Below are 13,510 nucleotides of genomic sequence, written 5' to 3' on the forward strand. Positions count from 1 at the left end.
ACACTGAGTTCTTTGGGGAACCAAAAATGATTATTCTATTGCATCGCTGTGAAAAACCCTTTTTCCAATATTTATTTTACGGAGTGTAGGTTAAACTAACCACATGGTTTTGGGCATGCATGAGTCGTCTTGGTTATAGTGTTTGACTGCCCAAAAAAAAAAAAAAAAAAGGTTTAGTGTGTGTTGGGCTGGATTTAGAGAGGAAGATTTAAAAAAAAAATATCTTCAGTCTGTTTATTTCAGTTTGCACCAGTTCCTCATTCAGTAAGGACGTCAACTCACCGTCATGCAAGTGCTGATTCATTTTAATAGTAAATGCAAAGAGCTGACCAAAAAAATAAAGACAACATTATTGGTTTACTGAGTTGCATGAGCAGATGTTTGCTTCTGTAAAACACTAGTGTTTCTAAGACACACTTTTATCTTCATACTGACAGTGAAACTGTTCTTCCAGCTGGACCAAACAACACCAATGCTGAAATGGGTGTCGTCTTCTCCCCATAAATACACACCGCTGGGGTTCGCACTGAGACAAAATTTGTACCAAAATGCCCCGAGAAACTCTTTAGCACAGTTATCTCCATAGGAGTCTTGGTCTTTGTCAAAGGTGGAGAACTTCTGATCATTATGGGGAGATAAAGAGTCGCCTGCAGAGAAGAAGAGCATCATTGAGGACAATAACTCAATGGAAATGTTTTCATGAGGATGAATGAATGTAGTGGTAAATTCATAGTTCTTTTTGGTTCAGGTCTCAAAGAAGTTTCTCAGAGTTGAGGTTCCAGGTCAGAAGAATTAACTTTATTGACAAGCAACAAAGTGAGAAGCTGGCCGGTCGTCCGGACATCTAAAGTTACAATGGCCAGTGTTCATGTCTTATACTTTTTCTTATCACTAGGTGACCAATGGGCACCCTCAAATCTATCTCTTCCCCTCTGTCACGCCTGGTGACCTTGGCACAGTTAGACATGTCTTCTCTATTGGTCAAACCTCACACAATGGTGCTCTGTTTCATACTTTGTTTTGACACTTTATATTGTTGATGCATACTGGTTATTTTCCATTCTCTCATCCTTTTTCAGACTTATTTTTTCATGTTTGTCATCATTTTTTGTTTTGTTTCATTACATCATACTTAGACATGACTCAAGGAAAATTCTCCATCACCTGCTCCTCCATTAGTGAACCCTGAAACATGCAGTTTATACCCATCAGATTCAGGACCCACAGAGAAGGACGAATACAGAGCAAAACCCTTCCTGAATGTTTTTAATTGAAATATTCACAGCTTAAATATTCAACCATGTTGAATTTCAGCCCATAACAATGCAAGCCCTAAAAATACAATGCATTAAAATGCAAGCATGTTTAATGCAATGCCTATTTTTTTCAAGTAGTGCAATTCAACAGGCTTTTTTGTTTCAAAAACATTTAGCATTATTTTACTTCCATACGTCATGGCGACAGCGTTTTGTGAGATACAGAACGGCTGCCAAGCTCACAGAAGAGGACGGGACCGTCCAAGTGAGTACATTAATTTACACGATGGGAAATGAGGCGGCAAATATTTTCAAATCCTTCGTTTTCAATGAAAGAGAAAAAGAAGTCGATTTCGAGACAGTTTTGAAGAAATACGATGACTACTTTGTACCACAGACCAACATCATTCACAAGAGGGCGCAGTTTCATCAACGATCTCAGAGATCAGGGGAAAAAAGCTGAGACATTTATTCGTGCACTGTACGAGTTGTCAGAAAACTGTGACTTTGGTGCTAACAGAAATGAGAACATCAGAGATAGATTAGTTGTAGGAATTAGAGACAAGGATCTGTCAAAAAGATTAGAACTAATTAAAGACCTCAAACTGGATGTTGCAGTACAAATGGTAAGACAAGCAGAGGAAGTTACTCACCAGGTCAGTCAGCAGGGGGATCCAATGTGCAGCGTTCAAGAGATCAGACCCAAACAGCGTACTGGCTACAGGAGCACAGCAGAGAAAGCCAACCTGGTAAAATACGGAATGGTGAGGACAAATGCAGCCGATGTGGAAAAACAAAACATAAAGACAGAGAGAAATGTCCAGCTTTATGTCACAAGAAAGGCCACTGGGAACGCATGTGCAAAACTAAATTAGTCCATGAAGTCATGAGGGAAGATAGAGAATCTGACTAATTTTACCTTGGATCAGTACAGCAGCCTGGAAAAGGCAACACAGAAACATGGACTGTCAATAGGAAATACTCCAGTAGTATTTAAAATAGATACGGGGCGGCTGTGACAACAATATGCGAACGGACATTCCAGAATCTACAAAAGAAACATGAACTGTGCAAAGCAAATGTCATACTCAGCAGTCCGGGAGGCCAGCTAAAATGTGTGGGTCAATTCAGAAGTCACATAAAGCATAAAGCGAAACAGTACAAACTGACCATATATGTTGTACAGGGCCCAACAGTGAATAATCTTCTCAGTTGAAGGGCAGCTAAAGAAATGGGCTTGGTTAAACGAATAGAAGAAGTAAATACTTACAATGGGGACCACGGAAGGCTAAACACTGAACCAGTTAAGATTCTACTCAGAGAAGGAGCAGAACCGGATGCTGTTAACACTGCCCGTAGAGTCCCATTGCCGCTGCTTCAGAAAGTGAATGAAGAATTAGGAAGGATGGAAGCTAGTGGTGTGATTGAGAGAGTCACCCGACCAACAGACTGGTGCGCACCTATGGTGTCCGTCATCAAACCCAACGGACAGGTGCGAATATGTGTTGACCTGAAAAGACTGAATGAAAACATCAAAAGAGAACGATTCATGCTGCCGACAACAGATGAAATTCTCGCGAAACTAACCGGAGCCAAAGTGTTCACATCGCTAGATACTGCAAGTGGCTTTTGGCAGATACCGCTGCATCCTGAGAGCAGCCGGTTAGCAACATTCATCACACCATTTCCAGGTATTGTTTTAAAAGACTTCCTTTTGGCATTAGCATTGCAAGCTTTCCGACAACTAAAGGAAGCGCTTATGACATCGCCAGTATTTTTATAATGCAGAGAGGCCAACAACTATATCTACCGATGCAAGCAGTTACGGCTTGGGAGGAGTGCTACTCCAACAACACGGAGACTGCTGGAAGCCTGTCGCATACTGCTTGCGAACCCTTACTAGTGCGGAACGTCATTATGCGCAGATAGAGAAAGAGTGTCTCACAGGAGTCTGGGCGTGTGAACATTTCAGCAAATACCGAGTGGAATGGGGCATTTCAAACTCATTACAGACCACAAGCCGCTGGTTCCATTGATAAAATGTAAAGATTTAGACAATGTACCAATCAGATGCCAGAGACTGATGAGATTCAATGTGACAGCTGAGTATGCGCCAGGTAAAACACTTGTTGTAGCAGACACTTCATCTCACGAAGCCCACAAAGCAGCACCATGGACAGCACCACGGAAGTGGACGTCAGCTGCTACGTCAATGCAATCGTTGAAAGCCTTCCTGCTTCAAAAGGCAAAATAAGTGCAATTCGTGATGCGACGCAACAAGATGGAAAATTGCAGAGAGTGAAAGACTTAATTGGAATCGGATGGCCTGAACATGCTCGCGATGTACATCCCTCGGTGAGAGACTTTCACGCATTCAAAAGTGAATTGTCTGAGACTGGCGGCTTGCTTACTAGAGGCAACCGTATCATCATACCAGAGTCTCTTTGAGGAGAAATTATCAAACGAATACATGAAGGACATATGAGCTTGACCAAATGTAGGGAAAGAGCACAGACATCCGTATGGTGGCCAGGACTGTCCTCTGAATTAAAACAGAAAATTGAAAAGTGCACATTCTGCTGCGAACACAAAAGAACACAGAGAAAAGAACCTCTGAATCCAACTCCGTTACCAGAAAGACCATGGCAGCGCTTGGGGGTAGATTTATGCGAGTACAAAGGAAAACTACATTGTACTAATTGGACTAATTGGACTACTTTCCAAAACTAATTGGAAATTTTGCCCGAACCCAGAGTACTCCCCCGTTGTTGTAAGAGTATTTAGGACTAGAAGTGAGGAGATGGGGTGGTGGAGGGATGCTGTTAAACTGTCAACGAACGGAGGTAAGTTTGCAGTATATATACACCTCTTACCTCATTGATTGGGTTGATTAACAGAGTGTGGACCACTCGTGTTTAATTAGGTTTGATTGTCTGAATGTGCTCCACATGTGTTTAATTAGGTTTAATTATCTGAACGTGCTCCTCCCGAACTTTGTTAATAAAACATCACTTATCGAGCACCACAGCTGAACAAGTAGTCACCAAGCACAAAGCTATTTGCACGATTCGGAATCCCAGAAGTTGTCGTGTCGGACAACGGCCCACAATTTGCGAGTGAAACATTCCAGTCATTTAGCTGTGAGTATGATTTTATGTGATTTTATGTGACTTCAAGTCCACATCATCCCTCGAGTACTGGTCATGTAGAACGTGCAGTCCAGTCAGCAAAAGCCATCCTACAGCAAAAGGACCCGGTACTAGCGTTGCTGAGCTAACGAACAACCCCAAATGCGCCAAGTGGAGTGAGCCCAGCAGAACTTTTGATGGGACGGAGACTCAGGAACACATTACCAACACTGGACCCCAACCTCATTCCGAAGTGGCCGGATCAGAGACTGATACGGAGACGAGATGATGCTGCTAAGTAGTGCTGCACGATTAATCGCATCGCAATCGCAATCGCGATGTCAGCCTACGCGATTATGTGACGGCAAAATGTTGCGATTATAATCATTATATTAAATAAGTGTGAGTAAACAAACTTTCTGAGAACAGTTTGCCATTTATCCTTGCCGCTAAAAAACCCCGCTAATAAATAGATTTGAAAAACCGACAAAAGAGATCTGATCTGACGGTCTCCGTAAAGGCTGTGCACGTGTCGCGTGCGTGGTTAGGTGTGTGCGCAGCGCGGAGATTCCAGAACGAAGATGGATGCGGAGGAAATCGACACTGATCTGGTAGCCAAAAAAAACTCTACCTCTGTTATATGGCGGTATTTTGGATTTCGGATTACTGACACTGAGCAGAGAGAATTATTGTGCAAGATTTGCCATATTAAAGTTGCTACATCACGTGGCAATACGACAAATTTATATCAGCACCTGAGACAGCACAGAGAAAAATATGAGGAATGCATGACGGTGAAAGAGACAACGGAAGGAAAGGCACAAGCTGTTCCCCGAACAAAACAAAACAAAATTACAGATGTGTTTGCGAGCCTTACACCATATGATAAGTCTTCGGCTAGACATAAAGAAATCACCGACTCCATAACGCACTGTTTGGCAAAAGACATGATGCCCATACACACCGTAAGTAAAGTGGGATTTCAGAAAATGATCCACACATTAGACAAGAGATACCAGCTGCCCTCTCGAAACCATTTCTCTCAAATAACGATCCCTAAACTTTATAACTCGCGCCGTGAGGAAGTTCAAAAGGAAATGGCTACGGTGACGTTCTTTTCAACCACTACTGACCTGTGGTCAAGTAGGACAAGCGAACCGTATATTAGCTTGACTGTGCACTTCGTCGACGAGGAGTTTGAATTGAAAAGCCGCTGGCTGCAAACATCGTATTTCCCCGACGATCATACAGGAGAAAACATAGCCTTGGGCTTGAGAGAGGCACTGGCTGCGTGGGACCTCTGTGAGGAGCGTCAGGTCGCCATAACAACGGACAACGGCACCAACGTTGTCAAAGCGGTGGAGCTTAATCAGTGGACCAGAATCCAGTGTTTTGGTCATAGACTTCATTTGGCCATTGGTAAGTTAAATTGATTTAATATTTGGTTATTTTAAACTTCTGTGCATTTAACATAAATTAACTTTGGGGTTAGGAGCAGTTGTACCATTGATTTATTAATGGAATAACTTTTTAAATACAATGTAAAATTCTGTGTGCCACAAAAAATACTAGGAGTGGCCCACTTCATATAGGTTATTAATTAGCATTATTAAACATAACTCGTAAGAAATGGATGACTGTAAAGAACAAATCAGCAATTGCTATTTGCCTACTATATTTTATTTATTCAATATAATTAATTAGGCCTAGAGTGGTGACATGATTTGATAAAAAATATTAACACTGTGTGCGTGTTGTCATGTTTGTATTACTGTTTTATGCTATTCATATGAATTGGGCATGTAATCAACGTTTTTGCAATGTCACTGTAGTGAGTAAATGTTTTTCATCTTATCATTCACAGAAAATGCTATGAAAAATAATGCACAATGCATTAACAGAGCTACTGGGATATGCAGGAAGATTGTGGGCCACTTCTCCCATAGTTGGAAGAAAAGAGTGGCTTTGAGGGAAGCACAACGAGAGCTCAACCTCCCAGAGCATGCAATGGTGACAGACTGCTCAACATGCTGGGGTTCCACTCAGAAAATGATAGGAAGAGTCCTGGAACAGCAAAGTGCATTGTCCAAGGTTCTCTCTACAGACCGCAAAGTGCGACACCTACTCCCCTCATGGCAGGACCTGGAGGTCTTGGAATCTGTAAACAAGGCACTCAGCCCTCTCCAGGACTTCACGGATGCCTTATCGGGTGAACGTTATGTGAGCATATCTTGTGTGAAACCTGCTCTGCATCTTCTGAACACCTCAGTGCTGGCTGAAGACAAAACGGACACAAACCTGACCAAATCACTGAAATCCAAAATTCTTAGCTACCTCAACAACAAATATGAAGGCACGCAGGACTTGCTGAACTTCACCACTTTCCTAGACCCAAGATTCCGAACACAATATATCTCTGAAGAAGAGACCCAGACCTTAAAGGAACGAGCCATCTCCGAGTAGATAGTGAGTGTGAAACCACAGTTTTACTTAACTGGTAAGAAATAATTCAATGTAACAAATTTCTAAAACATGTGCATTGTTTATTTGTTTCAGGAAATTGATGGCCAGCAGTAGAGGTCTGCATTCCCGCGGCTGTCCCGCGGGATCCGCGGGACCCGACCAGATATTTTGCGCCGCGGGATTAAATTTCCGACTAAAAAACGGTAGCGGTCGGTAACTCTGGTGTAATTTGAACGGGAGCGGTCGGTCATTCAATATCACGTTCCCGACGCCGACGTTCTTTCAGAACAGCATATCTTCGCTTTACCTAATCTTAATCTTATCGACCACCCGGTATAGGCTACAGTCTGCCCTGCACTCAGGACCGTTATGCATGCGCTACACGCACGGACCAGTAACGGTTCTTTCTGTCATGCATTGATTGTATTTGCTGGATCTGTGCGCGCGCGCGCAGCATGTGCATAACGGTCCGACTCCTCAGGGCAGACTGTATGTGATAAACGGCCCTCAAAAGAAAAAAATGGCAGAGCAAAGTGGATGTGCTGTCCTTGAAGGACGTTCAACTTGGACTGGACAATGGTCAGTTTACTGCTAAGAAACCCACGTCAGGCAAGTCTAATGTATGGGAGTCTTTTTCATGCATCATAGACGCAGATGGGGAAAAAATACCCTTTGCGGCTTGCGCATTGTGATAAAATGCCTAAAAGTGTTCCCGTTCAGCAGTCACAAGTAGGCTACGAATAAAAATAATAGCCTACACTTCATTTTTTTTTCGCTGCGACAATTTTTCCCCTACTTGTCTGCAGCAAAATGTTACATTTTGTATATTGACAAGGCGAATAAAATAATAATAAAAACAATGTTTGTGCAGACTACATTTTTATTTTCTCTGTGAAATTGTACATGTGAAATTCTGCGAGATCTATATTAAGCGGGATGGTCGGGTCGGGAAGAAAATTATTCTAAGCAGACAGCGGGTGAACAAATAGTGTATATAGCGGTAACGGGTGGGTGCGGGATATAACCCCAGCGGGAGCGGGCGGGAGCGGGACTTAAAAAACAGTCCCGCGCAGACCTCTAGCCAGCAGTCTGTAGCCCAAAGCACTGCTGTGATGGAGAATGATAGCGTGGATGTGGAAAGCCCTCCTGCTGCTAAAGCCAAGAAGAAAACTCTGGCCAGTTTCTTTAAGGAAACCACATGCACAGCACCAAGAGCACCATCGTCATCCACATTTGATTCCATGGCACAGTTAAGAGAAGCAGTGGCCTCTGAACTCAATGTTTACATTTACATGCCATGTGTAGACCATGGAGAAGATCCACTAAAATGGTGGAAGGTACACAAAATAAGCTTCCCTAGGCTATGCAAACTAGTACAGAAATATCTGAGCATTCAAGCAACAAGCTCTGCATCAGAGAGAGCTTTTAGCGCTAGTGGTAATGTTGTGTCAAATCATCGCTCCTGTCTGAAACCAGAGAAAGTCGATATGCTTGTGTTTTTGTCAAAGAACCTTTAATGTGATAAGTTAAACTGTTTAGAAAGAGGATTTGGAAGTACCAGTTGGTCACTTAAAAAAAAGAAATTTAGTGGTTTGAGTAAGATTAAACTACAATTTTATATAGTTTCCTTTTCAACAGAGTTTATACAGAGTATATGTTACATCCTGAGTAAATGTCCCTGTTTGTTTGGACAAAATGTTTAAAATCTTATTTATTTTTAAAATGTGTATGTTTTTATTTGTTTAAATTAATGTAATAATACTTTTGAAAAAATATGTTAACATAAATGCAAATGTTAATTCATTTTGTAAAAAATTATTTTGAAAACATTTCTACTTTTACAAATACACATTTTAGCATTATAACTAATCTGTGTGTTGACTCATGAGACCATTTATTATAATCGAAATCGCATATCGCAATATTTACCTCAATAATCGCAATTAGAAAAATTTCCCAAATCGTGCAGCCCTACTGCTAAGCAACAACATGCATTCTATTTTAATAGAAGGCATGGAGTGAGAAACTTGCCTCCGCTAAGGCCAGGAGATCCAGTCCTTGTCAAGCTGGATGGGGAAAAACAGTGGAAGACTCCAGCGGCAGTCATGGGACAGAGTTCAACGGAGCGCTCTTACATGATCAGTAGCCCAGAAGGGGGAATGAAAAGGCGTAATCGGTGCCACTTACAGCTTCAACGTCCCCAGGAGAGCAGTGATGATGCCGAAACAACAGGGCACTCAGAAACAAAGTGTGATGATGACACAATTCAAACAAATGACTCCGTGCTCACACAGACTATAGTGAAGGATGTAGAGTAACAAGGTATGGTAGAGTAAACCAGTTCAGAAGCTGAATTTGTAATACTGTATGTCTTACAAGTAGTGTAAGAACTGAGGTTAACAAACTGTTCTAATGTCAATGTTAGTGGTTGAAGTATAGGAAAAGTGAAGAGAAGTAAAATGTTCATAAATGTGAGAAGCATTAATACTGTGTTATGTAAGTCATGCATACAGTTACATTCTCTAATTTAGGGAATAGTTGGTTGTTTAGGAGACCATAAGTTGAATCTTTAAAACACAGCCTTGTGCTAATTAATGTAGAGGTAATATACTATGTTCATTGTAATTTGGGATACCAGTCCTTCTGTTAAAAAGAAAAAAAGAAAGTTCTTAAAAGGGGGAGATGTCCAGAGGTGTCAAGTAACGAAGTACAAATACTTCGTTACATTACTTAAGTAGAAATTTTGGGTATCTATACTTTACTGGAGTAATTATTTTTCAGACGACTTTTTACTTCTACTCCTTACAATTTTACGCAATTATCTGTACTTTCTACTCCTTACATTTTAAAAATAGCCTCGTTACTCCTAGTTCATTTCGGCTTGTTTTCATTCCGGCTTGTCTTTGTTAAAAAAAATTTGGCCAATTACACAAACGATTTAGATCTGAGTCCCGCCTCCTGAACACACATCGCTAAACTGATTGGCTTTGTGTTTTCTTTCTAACTTGTGAGAGGCTGTAGTCACATTTGGTTGTGCGAAGTGCGAAGCGCCAAAACTCCTCCGAGTCCTAAGGAAACCTAGATGCGGTAAGCGAGGGAGAAATCAACAGTTCTGTGCTCAAGAATACGGGGCAAATCGCGTCAAATATTGATTTGGGGACAGAGACTTTGTGTGAGAGAGAGAGAGAGAGAGAGAGAGCGAGAGAGAGAGAGAGAGAGTGTGTGTGTGTGTGTGTGTGTGTGTGTGAGCGAGAGAGAGAGAGAGAGTGTGTGTGTGTGTGTGTGTGTGTGTGTGTGTGTGTAAGCGAGAGAGAGAGAGAGTGTGTGTGTGTGTGTGTGTGTGTGTGTGCACAACTCTACATTACAGGGTCAAAATATCCCCACAAAGATGTCAATATCCGAAATCCTTGTCCTTTTTTCAGAAAACAGCTTATAAATCAGACTTTTGTTTTTTGAAAATGTAAAAATGCAGACAGTTTTCTGTGATAGGTAAGGTTAGTCTATGGGGGGTAGAATACACAGTTTGTTTGTACAGTATAAAAATCATTCCCCATAAAACATGAAAAAATAACATTGCTTGGTCTGTTGAAGGCTGGTCTTGTTGAAATGAGAGGCCTGTTGATCAAATCTTCCCAGTCTCATCAGCTGGACTGAAAGAAGTTTCAGTGCTCTTAGGACACTGAAAACATGGCTCAGAGCAATGGTCACAAGTGACACTTGACAGTATTGGTATTAGTACATTTACTAACTCTCGAGTTGTTTCAAACTAGTTTCTTTCTTCTGCTGAACACAAAAGAAGATATTTTGAAGAATGTCGATAACCAGACAGTTGATGGTAGCCATTGACTTCCATAGTATATATATTTTTTCTACCATGGAAGTCAATGGAGTCCATCCACTGTCTGGTTATCGACATTCTTCAAAATATCTTCTTTTGTGTTCAGCAGAAGAAAGAAATTCATACAGGATTGAAACAGTTTGAGGGTGAGTAAATGATTTTCATTTTGGGGTGAACTATATCCCTTTAATGAAAGATGCAGACATGTGTTTGGCCTCTTCAAAAAGCAAGGAACAAGACAGTATTGCACTATTGCATTGCACTGAGCGGAGTAAAGTTAAGTCTCTGTTAAACTGCCACCATGTCTTTATTAGTTATTTGTAACATTACAGAATTAATTAATTTAGGTATTGTTAAGGTCAATATAGACTAAAAACCTTAATACATTATCCTATTAATTTCCTGATTCCTCAGCTTATTTAGCTTATTTATTTAGAAAATTAATTTTCTATGGGCATATATACAGCTGAAACAGGTAGCCTAGTGCATCATCCCAAATTTTTCAACATCAACATTTTAATATAATTATGGTCAAATATGGCCTTTAGAAAAATGTGTTTTTTGAGGAGCTGGGGTAGTGCACTATATAGGCCCCTGTGGCACGACCTAAGCTTTTGTCCTTAATGGCATTTTTTTTCCTTACATTACTTTTACTTTTATACTTTAAGTAGTTTTGAAACCAGTACTTTTACACTTTTACTTGAGTAAAAAGCTTGAGTTGATACTTCAACTTCTACAGAAGTCTTTTTAAACCCTAGTATCTATACTTCTACTTGAGTAATGAATGTGAATACTTTTGACACCTCTGGAGATGTCAGAGTATTGTGTATGTGACTTTAAGAGTATTGTGTATGTGACTTTAAAGGAAGCCCTTTTAAGGTAAAAGCCATATATAACATTAGCTCGCTGGGAAGAAGCACTTGTGTACTTGAACCTCTGTTCATTATTGTTTTCGTTATTAAATAAAAGAAAGAGTCATCGTCTGCCTCCTTCCTTGACAATCCCGTTAAAGATTTTTTTCTCACTAAGAAAAAATGGTTCTTTTAAAAAATGTAGCACTGAAAGAGTCTTTCTTTGGGGAACCAAAAATGGACCTTCTGGCATCGCTTTTAAAACCAACTTTTTGCAACCTTAGTGTAGGCCTAAATGGGCACATGATTTCTGTCTTTCTTTCATTTATGATAGAGAGTCGTAGCTGCCAAAAGCCTGAGAAACCCTGTTATATCACGTCACAGCCGGACATTAAAAAGTCTGTTGATTTTGTCCATTCTGCCTTTGCTTTTATGCTGGATCTCACCATATCGTACAATCAGACAAGCAACAACGGTACAGCATGGAACAATCGCACACTGTGCACCAGGTTAGTTATAATATGGACGCATCAGGACACAAGAATTAACCCATTAACTCAATCATGTCATATCAAAAGATTAATTTTTCCAGTTTGCAATAATTAATCCGATGAGATTAACACATCTGACATGATGTATATAGACAGGCAGAAGTTTATTTGAAGATTTGATCAATATATATAACCGTAAATCAAAAGACCAAAACCAAAGATAAACACTGATTTACACACATCGAGAAAAGTAAAACCTTAAACCTTTACATCTGTCATATAGTGAGAACAAAAGCAGATAATTGTCTCCCAAAAACACTAGTGTTTCTAAGACTCACGTTTGATCTTCATGATGGTGGATTTCATACTGAGGGAGAAACTGTTCTTCCAGCTGGACCAAACAACACCAATGGTGTGATGTGTGTTGTCGTCTCCCCGCAAATACACACTGTTAGACCTTACCGGGTTTTTTTACAGTAAAATACTGGCAACACTGTTGCCAGTAAAATACTGTTAATTGTACAGTTCTTTACTGTAGTCTAGTTTGTTTCTGTAAAAATGCACTAAATTCTAATTCAAATGAACTAATTACACTTGCAGAAACCGACTGCCTTAAATTGACCAACTGTCATTTAAATGTATTAACTAAAATTTATAATGCATTAATAATGTGAGCAAAGTAAAACTGTGAACTTCTTTCATTTGAGACCACTAAAAAACTATTGAACATAAAGAGATTTTCACTGGACCAGCAACTACACAGTCACCGCCTGTTAAATAAAGCAACATGCAGCAAATCATCAATGTTTGTAGATCTTCTCCTGGACTGAAGCACAGGCTCTACTCTTCAGCACAATGGTGACCCAAAAAAACAAGATTTTACAGTAAACTACTGGCAACAGTGTTGCCAGTATAAAACAGTTTTATAACTTACAGTTTATTACTGTTAAAATACATTTTGTGGGTGTGTCTTTTTATCTTACACTGTTAACCCTTTCAACCCCACAGGGAAATCCACAGAGTAAAAAGTAACATTGAGACAGTGCTGCAGTGAGATAATTAAGAGAATATGTAAGTGATTGTTGAGCATTAGTGATGAACACCTGCTGTTAATAAGCAGAATCACTGAAGAAAAGAGAAACACAAGAACAGAAAATAGAGAAACACAATAACTACGACTGACTTCCAGCCATTACACATTATTACACTTATTATTAACCAGTATGACTTTATTTCTGTCATACAGAAGTTGTTATTGAAAATGTTTGTTTGAAGTTACCATTATAGAGATCAGTGCTTGCTTTAGTTGGGATGCTGATGCTAAAACATTCATTTTTCTTTTGCTGCTTGAGCTGTGTTTTTGCAAGTCACATTTGTGCGCACACAGTTTAGGAATGATTGTGGTTGTAATGCTTATGATGACAAAATCATCATATTGCCGGTTCATTCACTAAAGAATTAATTCTTATTCATTCAGAGTTTT

The sequence above is a fragment of the Rutilus rutilus genome (assembly GCF_951802725.1).
Source record: "Rutilus rutilus genome assembly, chromosome: 2".
NCBI lineage: Eukaryota > Metazoa > Chordata > Actinopteri > Cypriniformes > Leuciscidae > Rutilus > Rutilus rutilus.